The sequence below is a fragment of the Parasteatoda tepidariorum genome, chromosome 11 (assembly GCF_982258835.1).
Source record: "Parasteatoda tepidariorum strain Cologne lab strain chromosome 11, Ptep-v5.0, whole genome shotgun sequence".
Lineage (NCBI taxonomy): Eukaryota > Metazoa > Arthropoda > Arachnida > Araneae > Theridiidae > Parasteatoda > Parasteatoda tepidariorum.
Window position 1 is genome coordinate 5,368,938 of NC_141765.1, and position 22,838 is coordinate 5,391,775.

Consider the following 22,838-nt stretch of genomic DNA (forward strand, 5'->3'; position numbering starts at 1 on the left):
TTGTTACCCCCAGAACCATTAAGATTGAGTCCTAGAAAGTGAATATCCAATCATTAGATCGAAAGTTATTTAGGGTAGTCCATTTTTTTGCACACTATATATACATAGTAATCATAATTTGCATTCATAATTTCAATAATTTCTCAAATAAATTTTTAGGGTTGTTAATCAAATATCTATTATAAAGTTATTTAGAATGGTTTTGAGAATTTTATTCATATTTAAATAAAATATTTAAATATCTCAAAAGAGAGAAAAGAATTCTCGCATCTCATTGCAAAAGAGAATGTTTTATTTAGTGAGCGGTTCAATGACACACCATAACAATAATACAATTTTAAAACAACTAATACTAATTTCTTATTTGAATGAGGGTTTCTGCTTCTATCGAAACGTTGAAGTCGATATAAAGTTTTCTCTCTAGACTGTTGTGGTTACTATACTTGGCTTGAATGATGGTGTGCAGCATTTCTGTCATACATACAGTCCATGGACAAATTATTAGACGCATTATAATATTCTAGGTAAATTATTAGGTTATGCTATACAGCTTTATTATTTTTAAGCGGCAGAAACCAGTTTGCACTTGTTTACGTCCGTCTATCAATTGGTTAACATTGCAATGCAATGAGTTAAAAATAAATACAAATAGGAAGTGTATAAAAAATATCTTGGATATAAACCCATTACAAGTATGTTTAAATATTACGTATAAACTCGTGCAAAACATGCAATTATTAAATTATTACAGAGCGTCGAATAATTTGGTCTAATTATTATAATACTAATACTATGCTAATATACTAATATAATACCTAATATTATAAATATTCTATATTTATATAATATATCGTTTAATTTATTTAATCATCGAATTTATATTATATATTGTCTAATTTAACCAAGGACTGTAACTCCCTCCATATCACCTGCTCATCATTTTGCTCAAAATTGAGTAAGGTAAACCAACCAGTGAAGGAACACTACCCAGTAAAGGAACATTTCATATATATTGAGTAAAAATAAGGATTTGAAAGTTTTTCTTTAGATTGATTGGTAATAATAGCTTACTGCCAAACAATAGGAAGTCATCTAGCAATGTTTTGGATTACCTGGTCAGTTAGACTCCTCTGGAAAAATTTTTGAATTTGTTATTGTCTATGTAACACATTGTTTCCTTGAAAAAATTATAAGGTGAGTGTTTATATTTACATGTTTGAAGTGGAATTAATTGCATGTAATAGTTTTATTTTTCTCACTGTGAGAAAGAGAATTCAAAATATAGTTATTGAAGTTACGTTTTACTTTTTTTAAGCATCCTAGCATAATAAAGTACTGAGATAAGGGGGTGTTTATTCACTGGATCACCAAACGATGAAAAACCAGTGAAGGAACAAGTGTTCCTTTACTGTTTTTTTTTCTAAGTTAATGAAAATAAAAGATAAACTTTAATTTTCTTGTACCTTTAGTGATGTTCCGCATCAAAAGTATGTTAAAAATACGGAAAACAACTTCTAACCAGTGAGGGAACAGGCATGTTTCTTTGCTGGGCATAGATTTCCCAGTGAATGAATAGTATGTGTTGATATGTTGACACTTTAATTTTCAATTCATGATTACAAAAAAAAAGTTAACATTTTCCAAGTATTTATATGTTATAATTTCAAGAATAGGCTTGTTTTTAAATATTTGTATGGCTTATAAATTCATAAAGAGCATTAAAAAATAACCAAAATTAAGTGTTCCTTTACTGGGAAATTTTGTGTTCCTTCACTGGTAAGAGCTGTTCCTTCACTTGGTCTTCTTACTACTTGTTATTTGAACCTTCAAAACTTTAAAACAATATTATGTAAGTTCTCTACAATTTTTTTACATAATTTACAATTAGTAACAAATATGTTGACACTGTCATTTAACTAAAATTACGAATTCCGAAATTAATATGATTTTTTAAAAGGCAAGCGAAGCTTAAGTGCTCCTTCACTGGTCAGTTTACCCTACACGCCGCTTCAACTTTGAATACATGGGGTTTAAAGTTCGACTATTATTTAATTTATTTAATCATCGAATTTATATTATATATTGTCTAATTTAACCAAGGACTGTATCTCCCTCCATATCACCTGCTCATAATTTTGCTCAAAATTGAGTACAGGTTGCTTCAACTTTGAATACATGAGGTTTAAAGTTCGACTACTATTTAATTTGGAGGTATTTTGACACATTTTTTCTCAATTTTGCGAAAACCCTTTTTACAATGGACTACCAGTGGAGTTTTGAACTACATTGTAACTCCGAATCTAGCTCTGAACAAAATTAAAATTTTGCTATTTCTTTTCTCATTGGAATTTTATTCAAATAATTTCATAAGAATAACCTGAATATTAATGAAAACATATATTATAGGCTTCATACAAATATAATTACATGCTTTAAAAATCATTCAAAAACTGAAAGTCACGTAAAAAAGTCCTAACCTTTGGAACCTTGTGAGCCCTCTCTACTAAATTCTACGGTTCCAGGGAACACAGTTTGGGAACCATTGGCCTAAAATATAGCTCATTTTCAACTGATTTTATTTTAAAGTTTATTTTACATGAAGTAACACAAAACTAGTCAAAGCAATATTTCAAATTCAAACAAGAGCAAAAGAAAGACAATATGAAAGTTTCAAAAGCAAAATGAAGAAATACTCTTTTATCAAGTGTAAAGTATGATGTCGGTAATGAAAGTGGTTTCCAATTCCTAAATATTCCAAAAATGAAGTAGAAAAGAGGGAAAAAAATCTCGCACATACTACAACTTTTTTTCTGTCGTAAAAGGTTAATATAACAAAACAACAACAGAGGGAAAGGGGTGATCTTTAGAAGAAACTAAAACGAAAAATGTTGAAATAAAAACTATTATTTTTAATATCTTGTTTGATGATGTCGGTAATGAAAGTGGCTTCCAATTCCTAAATATTCCAAAAATGAAGTAGAAAAGAGGGAAAAAAATCTCTCACACACTACAACTTTTTTTCTGTCGTAAAAGGTTAATATAACAAAACAACAACAGAGGGAAAGGGGTGATCTTTAGAAGAAACTAAAACGAAAAATGTTGAAACAGAAACTATTATTTTTAATATCTTGTTTGATGATGTCGGTAATGAAAGTGGTTTCCAATTCCTAAATATTCCAAAAATGAAGTAGAAAAGAGGGAAAAAAATCTCCAAGTGGAAAAAGTGATGCTGCCATTGGCCTTTCCCACTAGACTGGATTAGCGATAATCGATGATATCGTAAGGGACCAATATTCTTTCGTTCGGCACTAATGCCGCAAAGTCAATGTCCAGTGAAAGAGATTAACATCTTTTTTCACATTATTTTTAGTTTTTCTTCGAAAACATCCTCAAGGAATTCTCTAAGTTTTTTCTTCTTCTCTCTATTGGAGCTCCGTCTTTTTGGAAAGAAGTTTTAGTTGTTTGAATGTATTTGAGAGTGGTTTTTGTGAACAATTTATAATTTTTTTTAAAAAAGTGCATTTTATATTTTATTGGTTCTAGAAACAAAATTTTTTCTTATAAGAGATTCATTGTAAAATATTGATGTTATTGTTACAAATCGTAATTGCAAATTCGTAATGTGCAAATTTCATCCAAAACAATGCTTAAAAATCACAAGCAGTTTTTTATCAAACAGTAAAAATTTGTACCTATTGTTTCGGTGTCACATTGCTGCACGTTCTTCAGTAGGATAAATGGTAGGGATGATGTTAACCAAAAGAATTACATCACAACGAAGAGATAAATTGAACCTAAGTGTTAAAAAAAATTAACGCCTTCCCAAAAATTGTAATTCATATTTTGACCTGGATTCTACATCATCAAGAACAAAAGCTCTATTGTTATATCTACTATCTTGCTACTATACTATATTTTTAAATAGATAGTAAATCATTAATTTTATATATATATATATATATATATATATATATATATATATATATATATATATATATATATATATATATATATATATATATATATATATATATATATATATATATATATACATACATATATATATATGTAATACAAAAATAATAAATACTTTTGTATTATTAAAAGAATTAAAACTCTTTCGGTTTCATAAAATGTCTTTGTTAAAGAGTAAGAGTAGAGCTATTCTATTTTGGGAATGCAAGGCTGAAAACATACCATTGAATCATAATTAGATTTATATTTGAAAGGAGGAGTTATTTTTAGAATCTTGTTCCTCTTTCACTTCCATATTAGGAATCATTAAATGATTTTCCATAGTGCGTAGAGTTACAATGGCATGTACGACTGTAACCTAATTACTCCAAAATCTGCTTGCATTTAATGCAAGACCTAAGGTTTTCGCATGTCTCTTGCTGAATAACATTTTCCAATAACCGTCTGCCGGAAACATACGGAGTCTTGTCCACACCCCCTCCTTTGAGGAGGGTGGATGTGAACTGTTATAACCACCAGCATATCTTTTAATAAACCTTTTGATAACTTATTATGGTTTTGACTGTATTTCTTAATATGAATACGCCAATGATAACAGAGATGTAGCCCTGTTATTACACACACACACACACACACACATATATATATATATATATATATATATATATATATATATATATATATATATATATATATATATATATATATATATATATATATATATATATATATATATATATATATATATATATATATATATATATATATATATATATATATATATATATATATATATATATATATATATATATATATATATATATATAATAACAGGACTACATCCCTGCCATTCATCTTTAATATTGCAGTCAAAAGCCATAATATGTTACAAAAAGGTTTATTTAAAGTTAGGCAGGTGGTTATAACAGTTCACATCCCCACTCCACAAGGGAGGGGGTGTGGACAAATCTCCGTAAGGTTCCGGCAGATGCTTATTGGAACACGTTATTCAGCAAGAGACATGCGAAAACCATCGGTCTGGCATTAAATATTTACAGATTTTGATGTGAACAGGTTCCAGTCGTACATACCTTTGTAACTCTACACATTATGGAAAATCATTTAATGCTTCCTGATATGGAAGTGAAAGAGGGACAAGATTCTAAAAATAACTCCTCCTTTGAAATATAAATCTAATTATGATTCAATGGTATGTTTTCAGCCTTGATGTCCCAAAATAGAATTTCTACACCTACTCTTTACCAAAGACATTTTATGAAAACGAAAGAGTTTTAATGGTTTTATTAATACAAAAGTATTTATAATTTTTGTATTGCATATATATATATATATATATATATATATATATATATATATATATATATATATATATATAGTCAAATCCCACTATAGTGAACTTTCAAGGGGCTAAAATTTCAGTTCACTATAACCGGGAGTTCACTATATCTTTACTGTAAATAATTTTAACTAATTTTTCCGAACTGCTCCCTTTTATTACACATTATTTAACTAAATGACCAATAAAAAGAAATACAAAAATGATTTAAAAGTAATATATAGTAACAAACAATGTGTTAACGTTTATTTTTTATTACTTTTCGTCTTACGTACAAAAAATTTAGGGATGACCTTTATTTAGGGATAGGAAACTAAGGTAGAAGAAGCAAACAAGAAAAAATGCTTATGGCTGCATTCCACTGAAGAGATGGTTTTAAAAATTCGGTATATGTATTTTATGTAAAAATTTCAAAATTACCAAAAATGAAGAAAAAAAAATCAGTCGAAGACAAAAAAAAAATCATAATATTCAATTTCCTCTCTTCTTTTGATTCACTATATCCACAAAAAGTAATATTATATTTGTAAAGCAAGGCACGGGAGCGTTCACTATATCCGGGAGTGCACTCATGTTCACTATAGCGGGGGTTTACTGTATATATATATATATTTAATTTTCTAACACTTCTTGTCAATTTAATGTTGTTACTTTCAATTGTATACTTGTTGAATTATATCATTTATGTTTTTATCATACCTGCCATTTGTGTACCCATGTGGTTTTAATGAAACTTTTACCATTTGAGATTTTTAAATGTTGTTTATAAAGTTTAATTTTATCACAAAGAATTACTCTCGTAATTTTATCACGCTTATTATTATCTCGATCTTAATAGAAATATATTATCTTGAATTTTTTGTTAAAAACGGAAAGTAATTTTGCATTACTATAGCAAATATAATAAATTAAATATTAAGCTAACCAATTAAAGCTAATTTTTTATTTTAGTTTACTTTCGGTGTTGAAAAGTCGTTCCACACAACTATGTATAATATACCCATGTAAATGAAAGTCACATTTTGCTTTTTGAATTTTGAATCAGTTTGCCACAGGAACCATGTTTTTAATTTTTAGACAAATGTAACAACTGGTATATCAGGAGTTGGTGAAGGTTTTAAATTTTCATGATATATGTAAGCATTCATTTATTGTTTTTATCATAATATTACATAAAGTTTTGCATCAAATGACACAGATAAAAATGAAACTCAATCCTGAATTTTTCCATTTTCTTTTTTTCTTCTTTTTTTATTAATTAGAAAATGTTGAGCCTGAATTTATTTTCAGTTACATTAGAGTTTCTTTTTCGTTTAAGTTAACTTTAAAATTACAGAGAAATGAGTGAACCTTCAATTTTTAATTTATCGAGGCCTCTTATTAAAAATATTTTGAACTTAAATGCTTTGAATTATTCGGTATGAAGCTTGACCGGAATTTATCCCCTTCCTTAATGTAATGTTTTCTTCATCACTTACTGCACAGTATGTTTTTTTTTACAGTGACCAAATTATATGCCACCAAATTTTTATATAAGTGGCAGAAGAAAAAATCAACAAAGTAATGTAAAAATAACCTTAGAGAAAATTATTAGCATTGTTAATAAAAACTTAATTTTTTGATTAAATATATTTACATATATTATTGCACAATTTGATTCCATTTCTTAAGATTTATAAAAAAGTGTCCTCACTATATCGAAAATTTTATTTATAATACGAGTTATATCATTGCTTTTCATGAGTTATGATATGAAATTTATGTAAATTACTGTATGAATTTATAGCATGATTTTATCAAAGCTATGGGATGAAGTTTATGACTAGACTTCAACAAAATTTGGAATTATATAGAGTTAATTGGTTTAAATTTTGGAGATGTGAATGCTTGAATTATCTATAATTTGAAGCATACACAGCCTAGCAATGTATGTGATTTATTTATTCAATTCAATCAGTGCCTTAATCGATCCATTCCTACCAAGAAATATCCGGGTTACATCGAATGGACTAAATTCTGTATTGAATTCCTTGAGTTGAATTATCCAAATAGATCTGTATTAGTTGAAAATAACGGATTACAAAACTTTTATACACAGCAACTGCGAGTCATTTTATTGGTATAAAAATTATTGAATAGTGTTAAATGCGGTAATTCGAAGTGACTAGATTATCATATCTTTCCTTTGTGTCGTTTTAAAAAATAGGCTCAAATATTTTACCTTTTTTCTCTTACCGATATTTTTCTATAATGTGGTCAAATCAACAAAAAGTTTAATGATATTTTTTTTTTTTTTTTTTTTTTTTTTTTTTTTTTTTTTTTTTTTTTTTTTTAATTTTCAAGACGTGAAGCAAGCTTACCTTGACAAGTGGTGCTTTTGTCTCAAGGTATAAATTACTTTAAATAATTGGATTAATGCAATCCTAAATTAATTTGTAACGATACTTTATTTTACTTTTGATAACTTTAAGGCACAACATTTTTTTTATGTGTGCTCATTTATATAAAGGCTGGTTTAAGTAAAGACGTGTCAAATAAGACAAATTTTTTAGCGGGACCTGCTATATATGAACGATGTGCATATGAACGAACTATCTATGACTATATATGAATAATGCATGAATAATGAATGAATATTTTTAACGAACGCAATAAACAGAGGGTAGAGAGCTCGTCATCCAAAGAAATGATCCAGATTCGAATCCCAGCATTGGCTGGTCGACGCAAATTCTGGTTCCGGCTCGCTGACATAAAATATCCTTAGTGGTAAACAGATCATGGGCTAGAATCTATTTATCGTCGGGCTAACCGAGTGAGGGTTTTGTGTTTTCCTCACCATACAACGCAAATGCGGGTTAGTCCGGTCAAATGTCCTCCACAAAGGCTAGTTTGTCCTAATGCTTGATTTAGGAGTTCCCTTGTCTTCTGGATTTGATTCGGGTACGGAGTTGAACATTGATAGTCGTAAACTCAATATTCGGTCTGCTTTTCAACTCCGGTAATAAAATAAAACAAACTCTTTAAATTTTTCATAGGTTGTGAATTGAAGATATAAAGCAATTTTTATGTACTGAGGAAAAAAAATGTTTTAACGAAATGGAAATTTTTTTGAAGCTCATAAAAAGATAAAGGGTACAGTATCTGCTCTCTAAATAGCCGTCTTATATTATTTTCTAAATGGTTGGTGGCATAAAAAGTTAGAAATTGCGTCATGTCTTTCTTAAACCCTGTAGGTTATGTAATACAAAAAGCCAGATTATCTCTTTTCACGTTAAGAGTCGATCGAACTACAAGAATTTACAAATTTATCTTAACAGTAAAGGTCGATGATAGATCTAGTTTTTATTGAATCTTAAAGTTACGCTGTGGTAGATGAATTTACTGTCCTGCACTAGTCAGCCATGGAATCCCGAAGGTACATAATTTCGAGATAAACAGCATTATGTCAAACATAGTGGTCTGCATTGTGAAATGAGAGCTCTTACTTCCCTGACAATCCGGCAACAATCCATCAAAAACGAAGGCATATTTCTCTCAATACTTGATTCAGGAATTCTTTTGTCGTCTGGATTAGTTTCAAAATTACAAGGCTACGCAGTTGAATATTGGTAGCCGTAAACTCAAAATTCGGTCGGCTGTTCAACAACAGTTATAAAATAAAATTGATAAAGTGCTAAAATAAGATTTGAAGTTCTAAACTAAGGTATGCAACAGTTTCTGATGTCACTCTTCTGTACAACATTTTTATTATGCGTGAAAACATATTTTTAATTCTAAATGCTATAATGTGATGATTCTTGTAAAATAAGCCTAAATTTGTCTTTAGAACTTTCTAGCAGGAATAATATAAGAAATATGTTTCGTTCCTCATCGTTAAAGTGAGAACCTTTTTTTCGCTTGTTAAGCGTCTCATTATGAGTTTCATATTTCTTAAAGCACTTACAGTTTTTGTGATTAGAAAAGATCAAGTTTTTGGAGAATCAAAAATCTTCCTCATTTTAGAATATTTCATTAGTATTCAATTATTTTAAAACATTATTATTAAAACTGTTATTTAATATAATAGTGCCTTGAAATTTGGAAGTTTTTTAAAAAAATTCAATCGTTATTGATAATTAATATGAAATAAAAGAAGGAAAAAGAGTTTGAGTATGAAATTTCTTTTACATAAATTTTTGGACTTTTATAGGAAAAAAGAGTTTTTTCTTCTGCACTTAACTCTCGCTCATTTGACCTGGAAGGAGCCAGAAGTGTTGCTTTTTAACGTTGCCGGCGTGCACCTGTGACCTTCAGTCACAGAGGCGCATTAAAAAAGCCACACTGCCACGTATACCTGTTTATAGGTAGGGAGGGGCTCACATAATGACAACACAGAAAGAAACGTTCTTGACCTGAGTGGGATTCGAACCAGTGACCATTGCCTTCGCAGGCAGGCACGCTAAGCACTCAGCCACCTGGTTGCCAGGCAGAAGAAATATATGATTGTGAAAACTGCTGATGATCAAAAATAAATTTGGTTAATCTTATCAAGCTTTATTTTAACCTTTATTAAAGGTACCTTCAAAAAGTTGCCATTACAAAGAAGGTAGAAACAAAGAAAACATATCAATGCAAAAGATTTGAGATTCACTTATCAGCATATAAAAATACGATTTTTTTAAAAATTTGATTCCCCAGAAACTGTTTGACCGATTTCTCTTATATTTTGTATTTTGCAATGTAAAACTGTCTTATTTAAAATTAGTTAAAAAAATTGTATACCTTATAATACAAAATTTTTCCTACTGTTACTAAATAAAATAATAAACATTATAAATATTTACAAAAAGCTTTTTTTTATGGAATTATCCTCGGATAAACAAATTTTATAATTCAGTACAAAATTTTTTATTTTACTAAAAAGTTCTGAAGATATGGCGAAATGCGCAAAAAGTAAAATTAACATTAAGGGGTCCTAACTGCTCTTTTGACCAAGCTATTAAGACCATATTTCCCAGATTGCGACCTCTCTATATATATTGGTCGTAAGAAATCTGAATCCGACAAAAAATTTTTTAATTTATTTCAGATAATGTACGTGTCTGTGCTTGTTTTGTGACTTAAAATATCTTCTGCTTGAATTACTTAGCATGTTTGAGGTCACCCCCTTGAGCCATTAAAATTGAGTCCGAAAACGTAAAGATCCGATCGTTAGATCAAAAGTTATTGAGAGTGGTTCGTTTTTTATTTTGCTCACTGTACAATACATTAATAAAACAAGACTGTTTTAAAAAATTAAAAATTTGTCATAACAATACTTTCGTTGAAGATACCAAAGTTAGTGCAGACAGTGAAATTATACACTGCATGCAACATTTAGAAAACATCTATTTATAGTAATGACACCAGTATATGTATAAAACTTAATCAATACTAATTAAAAAAAGGTATTCAAATTCGTTAAATTGGTATGTTATAAGCATGCACAGCTTAATTTAATTTATCAATTTTTTGTTACATTTCTTACTAATTTGCTCATCTGTAGATTTCATTATCGTTTTATCATTTTGTTTCTAAATCATTTATGCAATTTTCCTTGTAAAAAGGAGCAAAAAACTTTTTAATTTGCTTCAGTGATTCTTACAAAATCAGCAGATTCTTCACACTGAAGCAACATTTCTCAATTTCTTTTTCTGACTAGTATTCTGGTAAGTTTTTGTGGACCGTATTTTTTTTAAATATATGTAAGTATTTTCTAATAAATTGACGTTTCTAATAAGCAAGTTTCAAACAATTTGGGCTTAATAAAAAGACAGGATTTTCCCTTAATTTGAAAAATTTTCCTATGACAGTGGTGAGAGGAATGCTATTGTGGAAATTTTTTGTCAAGAAAACCTTATAATTTGTGAAGTATTTCAAATATTCTATCTGGTTTATATCTGAATGTTTGTTCAGTCTTGAAACAAGGTTGTCAGCAATATGTATGCTTTCATTTAGCATGTTTCGGAATAGACAAGCTTTTTTAAAAAACATTTAGTGATATATATCGGTATTTTCATGGAAATTGAAGCTTTTTTTAATATGAAGTAAGTTTCAAATTATTTCCGCATTTCAAAAATTTGTAAAAAAAAGAAAAAAACTCAGTAACTGTTCTCCCTTATGTTAGCGACCAGAGACTTAGTATTTTCCGGACTGAGCAAGTGTTTGTTTAAATAAGAATTTCGATAGAATAACATTAGGTATTTTTATTAAATTTTTGTTCGTTTTCTTTTTTTAAGATAAAAAAGTTTTATATGGTTTACATTGCATAAAATCCTAAAAATACCGTTAAGTGTCCTCCTACGTTTGCAATCTATTTGCTCAAAGAATAGCTTGTTTTGAATTGAACTTGATTTTATTTAAAATTTTTTTACCAGTATTTCGGGACATATATGAATATTTTCTAACAAATTCACTCTCACTTTTTAATTTAAAAAAGTTTCTAATGATTTCCGCCTTGTAAAAGATTGTGAAAAATTCGCAATATGTAATTTCTCATGTTAGAAACAAACATGCTTAGAGTGGAGTGTTAGCTCTTGTGTAGAGTGGAAGCTTAAACAAGCAAAAAAATGAACCGAGCTTGGGTTGAAACAATACTCTTAAGATTTAAAATGTACGTTGGCATACACATAGGTGGTAAAATAATGCAAAAATTGCTGTATTAATTTTATGGAAATTGAAGCAGTTTTGAAAAATTTTGTTATGATTAAATTTTATCATAAGACTTGTACTGCCTATTGTAAGCTCTTACCTTTCATAAATAAATCTGTTAAAATGAGAACAAATTATAAATTAAATAATTTATTTTAAAATTCAATATATTTAAGCGCGCACATTAGAAAAATCGTATGTAAATAAATTAAGAAGACATTTTTCTTAAACTATAAGTATTATTCATATCCTTATGCATATTTGATTTGAAATTGTAATATGTTTATGGGAAACTGAATTTTATCACACCAAGGCTTTTTTTTAATTTATTAATATAGTTGTTATTTTTCTAATAATATTTCAATTAAACTTTTTTAAAAGAACTTTAATGCTTACGTACGTGCTTTAAGTTTTGATTTAGTTTTTTTTCTTCTGAGAACTATAACTTTTAATTTATTAATTCATTTTGCTTTGATAAAATCTCAAACATTATTGTTAGAGATTGTTATTTATTAGCAACTTTTATTAAATATTAATTTATATCTGAATTAAATTATGATTAAAGAAACTATTGCTCTAATGTAATATTAAATGTTTCAACTGAAAAACTGGAGATTTTTCGTTGGAGTATAATTTAATAAAAATTTATGAGCGTATAATTGTAAAATATTTCTAACAATGCTTTTTTTATACTACGTTCGAGCGTATCAGTTTTCGGACTTTTTATTCGTAGAATTTCACCCAAGTTCTCTTATTTTTTAGAAGCATAACTGTTTAACATTAGAATTCTTGATAAAAATTACTTTCAGGCAAACTCAATTGATCAGACAGAAGAAAAGAAAATAAGAACGAAAAGAAAGATATAAAGTGAAGACAAGCATTTCGACATGGAAAAAACAGAAAACTTGCTTTACGATTTTTTGTTTTTACTTCCGAATAAGCTTTATTATATTTTTAGATAAAGTTTAGGTAGTTTCTCCTTGCTTCCGAATTTTTAAACATTTTCTCAAGAGATCCTGAAAAATTTGGGAAACATGATAAATTCTTTTTTGTCGTACAAGAAAAAGAAAATTATTTTTATTTTGCTATCCAATAATGCATTTATTTACTTTTTTTTACTGTTCCACTTTACAATAACTTAGATTAAAAACTAAATGGAAAATCTAAGCTCGCATGAAGTGCAGCTTTGTGTTTGTAGTTCAAATTATTATTTTATGCTTTATATCGTACGTTCTTTTTCCGTTTTATATTTTGTATAAAAATAAAATTAAACATGTACCAAAATAATCAATAGAAGGTATGCATGTAATATAATAGGATATTATAATATATAATATAAAAGTAAATATAGGTAGTTCTTAAAATATTATTCGAACGATAACTGTTCCTTTAATACGTGTTCCGATTTAAGAAAAACTCACTTTGCTATTTAACAATAAATATTTAATTTTACCAAATTCTGGGTTTTAGTATAATTTAAAAGGATACATCTAATGCCATAAGAGAAAAACAATGAGAAATACGAGAAACAATAAGAGAGAATTACTAATAGAGAGAGAATAATAAAGAGAGAATTACTTTATATTGCAGCGCATTTAAACTATGTTTAAAAGAAAATTACATGTACAGTTCAACAGTAAATATTTACTTTTTACGAATAATTAGGTTCAATACTATTATAATTTTAAAGTTTACAACTAATATTGCTAGAGAGAAACAATGAAGAATAATAGAAAATTTAAGAATAAGGGAAACAATGAGGAATACGAGAAAAAAATAAGAGAGAATTATTAATTTGTTTTTATATTGCAGCTCATTTAAACTATGTTTAAAAGAAAAAATATCTGTACTATTCAATCGTAAATCTTTCATTTTATCGAATAATAAAGTTTCATATTATTTTAGTTTTAAAGTTTAGAACTAATGTTGCAAGAGAGAAACAATGAAGAATATTAGAAAATTAAACAATAAGGGAAACGTTGAAGAATACGAGAAATAATAAGTAAGGAGTAATTTTTTAGAAATAATTTTTTAATTTTGCGGAATTTTTTTGTGTCTTTAATTTATGATTTTTTAAAAAAAAATTCAATACCATTTAATAATAATTTAAAAAAAGTTATAAGTGCAAAACATTATTAGTTTCAAAGAACACAATGCTTTAAAATTGTTTTTCAAAATTTATTCAATTTTTTTTTCGTGAATCCTGTTTGTCACCATAAGTTATAGTAAGTTCACATAAATCACACATAAGTTCAACGAACCAGAGACTATTTAGCAGTTCTTGTAAAAAAACACTAAAAGAAATAGAAATAAGTTTTCTAATAGAAATAAGTTTTAAATAAAAAATACTTTTTAGAAACGATACACTTTACGACTACGAATTTAAAAACATTGTTTGTTAATCAAATCTAAATAGGCAAGTAAGGCGAAATTTCACAAAAAGCCTTAATTATAGGAGAAAAAAAGTAAGACAAAAATCTTGCTGCATTTTTAAAGATAAATGTTCTCGTCTTAAGGAAAAAAAAAACTACTGCTGATTACATTTATTGAATAAATTTCTTTACACACGTTACACGCGAACTTTTTGCGTAATATATTGACTAATTGAAAAAAAGTAATTATCTACTATATTACATTGATTTGCTCTTAAATATAAAAAATATCTAAGTAAATTGTTTATTAAACTGAGTTTTATATCAAAGAATCCTCATTAAAAAATTAATAATAAACTATTATTTTATATAACTTAAGTATATATCATCATTTAGTATTAAATTTAATTACTAATCGTTTCTTGAATTACTCTAATTAATATATTACTTTTTGAACATCTGTCGAAACAAATTTGCGAAAGATTTCAATAGATTGTGGAGTGCATTTATAAAGTGATTAAAACAAGAGTGTTTTGTCATGCGTCAAAACTACTGCAAGTTTATTTCCAAAGAATATAACTAAAAAGTCTCAAATTTCATTTCACTGTAAAACTTCCATAAGAAATTATGGGTTAAGACCAGTAGCAGTGATTCCAGTCCGTAAAAATATTTTGACATTCAACAACAAATCACCCATAATTTTACATTTTAGGATTAGCCCGTGAAATAAGCTGTATTTTCCATAAAATAAAAATTGCTACGTAAAAGATCCCTAGTAAAAGAATAGACACTGTCTGTAAAATAACGCAACAAAGTAAAATAAGACTCGAGACAAATCGTACTCCACAATTTTTAAATCAACTGCATGATTGCAGCAATGTGGTTAGCATTACGAGCAGACCTTCTTTACTTTCCCATTGATCTAAAGCTGAGTAGGCTTTTGCTGCCACTAAGGACCGAACCCCAGTCCTTCGAAGGGACAGATCATTGCTAATAATCAATGAATGATAGTGGCATTCATTACTTGGAAGAATTAAGAAGAAGGAAAAAGTCGTTAATAAGTTTTGATACTAATAGAAAATACGATACTTTACTTCTTCAGTCGCATATAACTTTATACAAGTTTAAACAAGGAAAAAAAAAACTGCTTTTGTGTTTTTCTTTTTGTGTTCAATTACAAATACAAATAATATCATGATGAGACTAACACTCAGTTGTAACTGCTAAATTTATTGTTATTTTCTCCCTTTGGCTGTATTCAATTTCAGTGATAAAATAGAACAAAACATTTACAGGGCCCACGCTAAGGATTTCAAATTATTAGCCCGTAAATTAGCTAATTATCAAAGGCAGTAACCAATTTTCAAAAGTCTTCGCCAAATACAAATCTTAATAATTTTGTATGATGAATTTTTTTCCCCATAGGAATCTATTTTATGGTAGTTTTTTTTCTGGCTTACATTATTTGGACACAATTCTAATTGGTTATGCGGAGCATGTACCGGAAATTACTGTAATCTAATAAAAAATAGTGATTTGTTTAGAAAAATGTATTTTGACGTAATTTTAATTTCTTTCCAGTGGAAAAAATCATTTACCAATACTTCCGCCGAATGTACGATTTTATCGCATTTGTCGATGTGGCGAATGCTTAGCGCTGGCTCTGATTTATGCTTTCACAGGTGATTTGGCTAATTAAGTTTTTATAATAAATCACATCTCTAATAGTTCCATCTTCGTAGCGAGCTTAGTGAGCTTAATTCGCGAAGTATAATGTCACGTAGCAATCTTTGGGATTTGGTGAGCGTCAGGAAGCAGGGGGTGGGGTCCATTAATAATAACAATTGTAATATAGAAAATAAAGTGTACGCTTATGACATAACTGATAAACTTTCATTTGAACGTATTTGACAGGAAAAAAATTGACTAGGTTGTAGATTTGAACATTCTGCGTGCTTAAATGGATTATGCCCAATAAAAACACTCAACTAATCTAATAACATAAATTTACGGAACTTTTCAGTTTAGCTTGAAAAACTGACCTTGTCTATAATATAGTTCAATTATAGGGTAAATAACGTTTAAATTTCATGTATTCTTTGACAGTGTATGCTTATTCTTTTCTGATTAAACAATGAAAATCAATAAATTGCCATAAATATGGTAACGAAAATAATTTCCCAATTTATTTTGAAAACTTCTAATAACCTTTTCATAGATGAAGGTTGGCATGGTCCATAACTACTTTCCCCACAAACGCTTTAAACAGTATTTTTTTAAAGTTATACTATAGCTTAAAAAATAATACTGGTGTTCTTCGAGGCTTTTATTATTTATAGAGATATTTTCAGAGCAAATTAATGTTTGAAATGTTTAGAGGAAAACATAGGAATTTTTTTCATTTAGAGTGAAATTGACAGAGATGAATAGCTTTTAAGAATTCCGATTAGTTTTAATGATATGAGGGACATGTTTTTTTAGTGTAAGGAAAAAAAGCTTAATTCCTGAACTGAAAATGCATCATTTTTTATGCTTTGTGTTATTAATATCAGTAATTCTAAAAATGAATCAGTCAAACAATTAAAATATGAAGAACAGGATAATTTTGTATAAAAAACTTGCTCAAATATTTAAGAGGAATCAGAGTCATAATATTTTAAAAGCAGATTTTGAGATAAGTGTGTAAAAAATTGAGTGTGCAACATAACTCTTATAGCGCTTTTGAACCCAAAAACTTTAAAAAATAAAAATGTCTTTTCAACTCTCGACTTTTAATGAATTTCATTGTATTTATTTTAGTTTTCAAATTTTAAGTTAAAATATTTTTTTAAATTACTTTGAGCTAATTAGCTACTCCATGCTGTTATGAATTTTATGCTATCTATCTTTGTTCTTGGAGAAAATTATATTCTGACAATCACTGTATAAAAGTCTTTGCAATAATCTTTCAAGTAATAAATATTTGTCATTAAAAATTTGTGCTATGTAGATGCAACAGTCTTAATTGTTTAAACGCTAAAAAATCACTAATTTTCTAAATATGATGACAGAAAGGTGATAAATTATTCAATTGATTTTTCAACCATCATTCAATTAGTTTAACTGGTTTCTGATGTATATTCATTAAACATAAAGAGATTAAAAAAAAAATATTCCATCAAAGTGAATGAGAAACTGGTGTATTTTAAAGCTTTATCGACTTAATTTATCAAGGACAAAAGAACTCAACTTCATGGTTGGTAACAGCAGAAATAATTTTTGCAAAATACACCAACAAAAAAATATGTTGAAGAATTTCGCAATAATCTCTCTAAAAACATACATAATTTTATGATCTTTCAACCAAGTCAAATTTTGAATTCGGGCTGCTGTCAACGGAAGGAAATAGCCAAAAAATTCATACATTTTTTAGAATGTTATTTTTTATGTTATTATCATAATCAATTAAATTAATTATTTTTTCTAATAAGTTATGGTTTTTATCCATTAAATTAATTCACTGCTTTAATTAATTTATTATTCTAACCAATTATTTTTCTCAGTTCTTTTATTCATTACAACATTTCAGTTCCTGAGTAATAACGAATTGTTTCTATAACTGAATGTTTAATGTGACAAATTATCTGAATTTTATTGTATCTATCATCAGCGTTAAATATTATGTAAAATAACTACGTTAAATAAATAAATAAAGCTTGCAATTTTATGCTTGCAATGCTTGCAATAATAAATATAAAATGCTTGCAATTTTTTATTATTCTAATACATTTTTTTTTATTTGTATGATACTAGTCATGCATATGAATCAATTCATCAACGCATAGTGACCTCAAGGGAGACATAATCAAAGTGTCTATTCTCATCACGTTGCGGTTTTGTATATAGATAGAATAATTTTAAATGTATAGCTATAATTAAAAATATACAAAACCATTTATACTGATACTAAAAAATATTTTTTTGCTTAGAGTTGTGATATCTGAAAATCTTTTTTGTTAATTTTGACCTTATGCTGTAAATTTTTAATTTTCAAAATTTACAAATTTTTGTCAAAACTATTTACTCATTAAGTTTCTATCCTCGTAAATTGAATACTGATCCCCTTGAAGAATGTTAGTTCCCCCCCCCCCCGTTTTCCGAATTTTTTTTTCCGAATGCATTTTTTTTTAGTTTCTCTCCCCTTTAATTGTTTTTAATTTTATTCTAACAACAAAAATACATTTTTCGAATTAAACAAGAAAGTTACAGGAAAATAGGAGAACTGTTATATTGAAACCAAAACGATGAAGAATTTTATGTTTTACCCCTCGTTTTTTTTTTTTTTTTTGAAAGCTTTTGTTTTTCAGTTCCTCACCCCCCCCCTCCGATTTTTTTTGTTTGCAATTCTATTCAAAAAACAAGAACATATTTTTTTGAATCATACCAAAAAGTTACTAGAAGAACTATTATAGTGAGAACTATTATCGTGAAACAAAAACTTTGAAGAGTTTTATGTTTTCCCCTTATTTTTATTTTCTTTTTTTAAAAGCATACTTACTTCAGTTTCTTAGCTCCAAAAAATTTTCTTTTCTTGCAATGCTATTCCAACAGCAGAATAATATTTTTGAATCATGCAAAAATTTATATGAAAACTATTTTAGTTAAACAAAAACATTGAAGAGTTTTGCATTTTCCCCTTTAAAAGCATTCCATCTTTTCACGCCTTTCAATTAAATATTATTTTGGAAGAAAGAACAAAGATCGATTTGCCCTACCGATGTTACATCAAAAGACCTTTGATTAAACTGTGAAATTGGAAGCTAACCTGACAAAGAAAAACCTCTTACGTGCTATAAATTCGCAAAAGTGGAAATTCGTATGGTGGGGATGGAGACCTTTATTGATTCCAGACGAAAGGACACATAAAAGGGCTGAGGATATCGAAAATAAAATGTCGCCAGAAGTTTTACGAATTGAATGGGAAACTAAGTTAAGCAAATTCTTCGAAAGATGAGAAAAGTTGGTTCCTCCTATTGCAATAAAGAAATCTTTTTTTCTTACAATCAAAGAAAGTATTTGCTTTTTTGTGATATAGGCCACCTAAACGCCATTAGATTTGGCTTTTGTTCTAAAAATGTGATTTGATTTTTAATCAAATTTCTTTCAATAGAATTTTAAATTTTGGATGCTAGGTTAAAATTTTGAAGTTACACAATAAAACATAAATATAGCCTCATTTTTTTAACATCTGTAAAGAAAGGACTAGAAGTTTTTTTTTATACATACATAAGTCATGAATTCGCAGCATTTGTCATAATATTGAAAAGTAAAATGCTTTTATACAATAGCCTGGAGTTTCAAATTTCGGTTGTTTGTTTAAAAAATTAAATGAGTAATAAAATATAAAGCGCAATAAAATATAAAGATAACCTAATTTCTTTTAATATTAGAAAGAACTAAAACAATTACTTTATACAAAATTCTCGAATTTACTGCTTTTAGGAAATATTCATTTTCATATGATGACGTAAAAAGAATTCTATATTAGTTAGAACAATATAAAATAATGAAAATATTCTGTATGTACGTAAGAAGGACATAACATGCATGACCTTGTGCTGCCTACCTATCACTCTGCTTTAGTTGGTGTATTTTATTGTTGTATCTAAGTAAAAAATCCAGTTTTATTAAATTGCTACAATTATTCAATTTAAACTATGATTAGCATACCTGTACTTATTTAAAAATTTAAAATTTAAAAATTTATACCTAAGCAATATCAAATCTCCTCTATTACCACTATTACCACTTTATACTTTCAGTTTACTTTAAAGAAAAAAGGACATTAAAAGGAAATTAAATTATCAAAACATGCCAGCTTCGACTCTAATTTAATTTTATTTTTCAAATTAACGACATTTTACTACCCTGAAAACACTTATTTTGTTAAAAATTGGTTCACCTATGTTCTGTTGAAATGCTCAAATAAATTAAGATATGAAAGATTTTCAATTAATAGTAGCTGCAGTTAATTTTTCAAATTAACGGCATTTTATTACACTGAAAATACTTATTTTGTAAAAAATAGGTTCAACTATGTTTTGTTGAAATGCACATATAAATTAAGAAATGAAAGATTTTCAATTAATACTGGTTTCTGTAAATTTTTAAAATTAGCGGTACTTTATTACACTGAAAGCACTTATTTTGTTAAAAATAGGTTCTACTATGTTTTGTTGAAATGCTCAAATAAATTAAGAAACGAAAGAGTTTCAGTATTTTAAAGTGTATCAAATGAATATTAAATGAAATTTTAACCTTTAATGCTTGTTAAAAGTAAACATTAAGTCATTTGTTAAAAACAAATCTAGTACTGTTAACCTAGGTCACTTTACCCATTCTCTAAAATAATCTTAGGTAGTAAAGAGCGGTTACTTATAGGCCTTTGAGTGCTGTGTAAAGCAGTGATTCTCAACCTGTGGGGCGCGCCCCCCTAGGGGGGCGCGAGCACACTAGAGGGGTGGCGCGAGAATATTCAAGAGAAAATATTATTTAAAAAAATTGATTAACTGTATGAAAGGAAAGCGCACATACACATAGAAAACAAAATACATTTCGACATATTTAATAACTTATTAAAGTGAAACAACTTATTGAATCAAAACTTAAGGTAGGGAGCCAAAAATGGCTTTACTTTGAGGATTTTTCCTAATTTTCTGGTTAAGTCTGTGTGGCTGAAATTTTTTTTGTAACATCTGACACCTATCTGTAATATATATCACGCATACCTTTAATTGTAAAATAAAATTTCATTTATTTTGTAATACAATTTCGAAATTGTAGCTTCTGCGCCTTAGGTTTCCCACAGGTTCCAAAGGTGAGCCATATATTGAAATCACTTTTCCACTTACTCAAATTATCCTTACAAAAACATTTGGACTGGCAAACGTCTTTTAAAAAGGCACTTTAAGTGTCTTGGTGGTAGGGAACAGGTTTCCCGATTTTGAAAAAGATATTTGTTTTCAGAGTGTATTATTTGCTTATTGATTTTACATTGATAGTTCTTGTGTGAAGTCACTAGCGATTCTTTTAATTTTTATTACTGATTTAATTTTTTCAAAAGGATTAACTAACAAGAGTTAAATAGCCATACTAGAGTTAACTATCCTAACCCATAACTAGTATAAAAATACCCAAATTTACAAGAAAATACCAGAATCGACCACAAAAACACTCATAACTATCAGAAAAATAAAAAAATACCTGAAAAATTACTTTAAAATGCAAACAATACAAAAAAAAACTTGTAAAAAAATATCGCAAACTCTACTAAAGTGCAGAGAACGTCAAAATATTATAAAAGTTTAAAAAATACCAAAGTTCTACATTTGCTTAAAATGAAATAAATCAATTTTCACTCAATTAAATTATTCCTCTTTTTGAAATAACATGCTACGTAATGATTTATAATTAATTCTTTTATAGATTTTATGTTTGTTTCCGAAGGCTCTGTGTTCCCAAGGTGGCACCGGTGTCGGGCCACCTTGGGAACATGCATATGGTCACTATTTACACGACTTAAAACTATTAATCTGATAGATTAATTAGAATTAAAGTAATGTGGTAAGAAATAAGCTTTCAAAGTTCTAAGAATTTAAACACATATAAATTACAATATCTTCTCACCCGGAAATTAGAACGACAACTGCAAAAATTAAATCACTTCATACAATGGAGGCCATTCAAGGAAATATCTTCCAATTCAGCCTCGTGCACCTCAGATACAAGATTTATAATGCAGCAGGGACGTCTTATGATTCAAAACAAATTTAGTTTTACTTTGGGGGGGGGGGATACGTTAGAAGCACTAACCACCTTTGGCTTACCCACCTTACTTATCAAAACATACTAAATTTAAAAATGAAATTAATAATTTTTAGTGACTTCCTTGGGCCCAAAGAGCGGAAAAGGTACTTTATCTCAGGGTTCTCATTTTTATATAATTTGCAATCGTTACAACCGTAGTTAACACAATATTTAAACCAGGACGCATTTCTTTCGAAGCCAAAGCTTCTGTGTGGATCATGCAATGTGTCCAGACACATTGAGGCGATTTTTTACAAGTTTACTAGTGCTTGTATACTTTAGAACATAGATTCTCAACCTTTTTAACGTTGCCGCCCCCTTAAGGAGCAAAAAGCATTTCAACGCCCCCCTTCGTGAAAATCTAGTTATTTAGAGCATGGGGACGGAGGGAGGTGTGCTGATTATAAGAATCAACATCTTTAAGCAACTTTTTTAGCTTTAAATTTGTTTGGTTTTTTTTTTTAAAAAATAATGTGTACATTAACTCGATTATTTTCTCATGGCAGGTAAACGCGGTCTATTTGTTATGATCAAAATAAATACGTTTAAGGAAAAAAAATGCAACAAAGAAACCTATGCTTAAAAAATGATTTATTCTTAATTAGATAAATAAAAAAACA